This window comes from Pelodiscus sinensis, chromosome 5 (assembly GCF_049634645.1).
Source record: "Pelodiscus sinensis isolate JC-2024 chromosome 5, ASM4963464v1, whole genome shotgun sequence".
In the NCBI taxonomy this organism is placed as follows: domain Eukaryota; kingdom Metazoa; phylum Chordata; order Testudines; family Trionychidae; genus Pelodiscus; species Pelodiscus sinensis.
In genome coordinates this window covers 68,567,362-68,572,008 of record NC_134715.1, presented here as the reverse complement: position 1 = coordinate 68,572,008, position 4,647 = coordinate 68,567,362, and positions in this window count along the sequence as shown.

The window sequence follows — 4,647 nt, the reverse complement described above, 5'->3', positions numbered from 1 at the left end:
AGAAGATGTGCAAATCATGCTCTCATTTGCATATCTTCTGCTGATCCTTTTTGCGCAAGATCCCTTATTCCTCAAAATATGAGGTTTACAGGATTTTGTGCAAAAGGGTTTTTTTCCAACAAATGGCCCCGTCTACATGTTTTTTAGCGGCAAAACCTCTTCCGCAAAAAGGATCGAAAGAAGATATGCAAGTGAAAGTGTGATTTGCATATCTTCTGCCACAAAAAAACAGCAGTGTAGAGGTAGCAGAAAATACCATCTTAGTTGTTGCTTTCCTGAATGAAGGATCTTGTCAGGATTGTTTGGGAACAAGTCTGTCTGCCTCAGCTGCTAATTCACTCAGCATCTATCCCTCAAAACTCATAATGCTTCAACCCTAACTGCATGCCTGATGAATGTCAAAACAACTGTTGAATGATAATAGTAAGCAGAAATAGTAACAAGCCCTGGGATTCAGGGGGACTCTCACCCACCTCATGGGTTAGAAGAATTTATGAAGATAACATGACATGCTAATATGTTTTTACAGCCTACACAAGATATTTTATGCCAGCTGTGGGTTCCACATGTAGTTTATTAATATAACTTCCAAGACCTTTGGTCTTTGGGTTTTTTGTGCTTGCACACAATATTGTTATCAGAAAAGGTGAAAGCAAAACTGATAAGTAAAAATATTGTGAACATACAGAAGCTCTTCTACCTTTTATTCTTGATCTTTTAAATCTATTTTCAATGGCAATAAAGAAAATCAGCACCTTTAAGTATAGAGCTTGAGCCTGTCATTTAAAACCATTTGTTTATCCTCCTTACTGTGTCTCCTCGCCTATATAGGCATTCCCCTGACCACTGTTACTTCTACAGATACTTCTACATTGGCAAATATTAAGACATCTCTAAAATTAGCAAATCAAATTTTGTTTTTAAAAAAGTGTGAAATGTTGGGACTTGAACTAACATGGGGTTCTTAACTGCTGTAAAGTATCAATTGAGTTTGAGGACTACTGTGGTACTTCCAGGCTTTCAAATCACAACACAGGTTGATAAGTTTCTTACTTTCAAGGATGGCAATAGATGTTTCCTCTTTAATGGTGTAACTATATAATGAGGATATAAGCAGTGTCCGAATGAGCTCTCTCCTGACAGCTAGTTGGTGAGTGGGGAGACTTCCAGAGCAAACTGTATTTACATGAACACACCTGATCTGCGCAGGTATCCAGCAGATATGAGCTGTGTTGCCCAATGTGATCAACTTTGGTGTTGGGTTACAAATCACTTTAGTACTGAATACAGGAGTGGTGAAATGTTATTAGCAATGTTGTTATTTTTATTGTATAAGTAAAGGGAAGTAGAACTGCTGAGTTTCTCCTGATTTAGGAGAGGCTGTAGGAGAGGCTCTTCCTTCACTTAAAGGAACTCAGTAAAGCAGGGACTCCTACGCTAGACTCGTGATAGAAATGTAGCCGTGTTAGTCTGGTGTAGCTGAAACAAAATACAGGACTATGTATTATCTGCATCTTGCTTCAAAAGCCTTTTAAGACCACACTTGAAAGAGAATCCTCTGAACTGTTATTCATGCTTAAATTCGACACTTTACGCTTCGGTCTGAATAAAGAATCTAATTACCTTACCCATTACAAAGATAGCTTCCCCAATTATCACCTCTAATATCATTAGCTCACAGACATTTACCTCCCCCCCCATCCCCCTTCGTTCTGAAATTTGATTTGTCCTTTTCATATGTGTTCATTTTTTTAAATTGTACCCTTTGGTATATATGGTTGTGACAATTTTCTTCCACTATTTGATCTGAGGAAGTGGGTCTGGCCCATGAAAGCTCATCACCTAATAAACCATTTTGCTAGTCTTTAAAGTGCTACGTAGTCCTGTATTTTGCTACGCTAGACTCCTGTGAATGGTGAGAGCAGTGAGGACAAGTGTCCCAGCTAAGAAGTGAGGACTCTCCCTGAGGATTCCTGGTCTGGTTTAACCTGTTTCTCCTCCCTGTTCAAAGATAGTGCTAAATAAAGATAGTGTTAAAAAAAATGTGAATAAAAGAGGTCTGTCTCAAACACTTTGGAAAGATAACGTCAACATTTCAGAACTTTTTTTTGTAACAGTTCATTTTTTAACCAGTGGTACCATACTTACTCCTGGAGAAAGTGATGCTAAGAATAGGTATTCTGATGCAAATGAGCTCTTATGTCTTATCCTCATGCCAATAATTAATATGTGAATCAATCTTATTGTTGCAGCTGTAAGAACAAACCAGAAGATGTGGGATACTTGTATAAAAAAGAGCTTCCTCACACAAACATTATAACAGCATTATTTGTAAAGGACAGCCCTCATATTTAGCTTAGTTTGTACCATCTCCAAACAAAGCTGGAGGGGTAAACAAAATTATGGAAGTTATTTAAAATACATCTTAATTATTCAATAGCTGTTCTACTGTTGGTTGGCACAGGCATGGCAGAAAAGCAGATGGAAGGGTCAGGACTGAATGAACAAGTGAATTAATGAAATTGCTATTGGCCAGGGATGCCGGAACAATTTATATAGTGGGCATGCTCAGCGCCATTGAACCAAACTATAAACGCTGCATATGACGGAATCTACTTCAAGCCAGCGAGTGTGGCAGCGTCCCTAGTTCCAGCATCTGTGTTACTGGTGTCCTTTTTAGGTAGGTGACAGTAAGTGAACTGTCTAGTCTTGTTTGACTTTATCATACAATCAGACAGAAAATCTCCTTGGTTTTAAACCAGGAGAATGAATCATTCAGTTTGGCCATAAATACTGCTACTTTGAGACATAGTTACTATGTTTTTATTTTGTAAATAAAAGTAAATATAAATTAAGTCAACTATGAAAACAGATAGTTAATTAAAATATAATTTTATGCTCAGTTCCCATAAAATGATTTCTTCAGTCTATAACAGCTTATAAATCTATTGTGATTTAAAGTGAAATTGCATTTCATGGAACTTTCAAAGCCAGCAATGGTATTCAGGCCCAGATTTCAAGGACACTGTCGTGGTTGTCAGGTGTGAGAAGGTTTAGAACACAGGGCTCGCCAAGCAGTGGCGAGCTCTGCTCGCCAGCCGGGTGGTTCAGCACGCTGCACATGCGCAGACCACACTGTGCGACTGTGCCAGCTTGTAATCTACTCACCACGGGCGAGTAGATTACACTAATTATCGAGCCCTGGATATTCACATCATTGAAGCTGTGTCAGATCTCCTCCAAGTAGAGCAAAACAGAGATACATCTGGATTGTGATTTTTCCAGCAAAATTGTCATGTATGTTGCCTGGGCAAATAGGATAAACTTCACCCATTTGACACACAGAATAGCATAGTAACACTGCAGGGGTCAGGGTGATGGAGCAGATATACAAGTTCCCCATTTTACCCTGAAGCTCTGTAAAGGCTCTGACACCTTCATATTTCTCAACATACAGAAACTCCACATACAGAAAGCCCACTTTAAAAAAAGCACCAATTTAAATTTGCTCTTTTCTTCTGCTTACTCTGTGTGTATGAACCATACTGTCAGTTTCTGTTTAGATTATAAATTCTCTTGAGCAAGGACTGTATCTTCATCCGTGTTGTTCAGTGCTGTGTGCCATGTTGGATGAATTACTAGTAAAGATGCCACCATGTGATAAGGGAAATGCAAGTCTTCTGCTTACTGTAAGTTATTTAATAAAGTTACTTCTAAAAGCTTCTGCTCTCATCCCATAGCACAATAGGTCAAACTAAAGTGAGTAAATGAAGATCATTTGCTATCATTAACATGTATTTTGATGTATTCGGTTTAATGAAAAAATAGATATCCCCAGCATGTTTGAGAGAGCATTAGGGGTTGGGATAGACTGTTGTTCTCTGCTGCTCTCTGCTAAGCCCCAGAATCAGCTAGAAAAGCCCATTTAAGAGATGTTAATGACAAATTTCTTTGAAATGGGTTTCTAAAGGAGCAGATGGCCATGCTATCATGTAAGAAACCAGGCATAATCAGAAGCACTGAACTTCACTACGCATAGAACCTGTTCTCTTTAGGATATTAGCAACCTTATATGGAGGGAAGAGGTGGAGTCTTCTCCTTTTACCCATACACCAGCCAAAGAAAGGACCATCTGCACCTTCCTATACAATGGTTCAATGTACATAATCCACCTTCATGCCTGAAATCATTATCACATTTCTTGTGCACTATAGAAAATGTTTTGCCTACAGATGTCAGCTTTTTAACATCCTCCTTAAAATACAAACCATTGGTTCAAATCAGTCTAGCCAGAGAGAGTTTGTGATAATTATTGTGATGAGAGTATATCTTTAACTAGACAGTATAAGAAACAAACTACAAATGCTGAAGTTCCTGAACTTTCAAACTGTTGGGATTTTATACAGCCATGAAAGAAAGCAAAATGCATTGTTTTGGCTGAAGAAATAAAGTGTTTTCTTTGTACATTTTTATGGCATACTCCAAATGAAAGTTTTAGAGTAAGTAAACAAGGTCTGCAATTCCATAAACTAAAGAGAAAAAGAAAAGCAAAACTAAAATAAAGATCAAACAGTTTGCTGAAATGTGTGTGATTTTATGTTCTGTTTTAATACTTCTGGACTTGACAAATGTCTTGAGCTACGCACA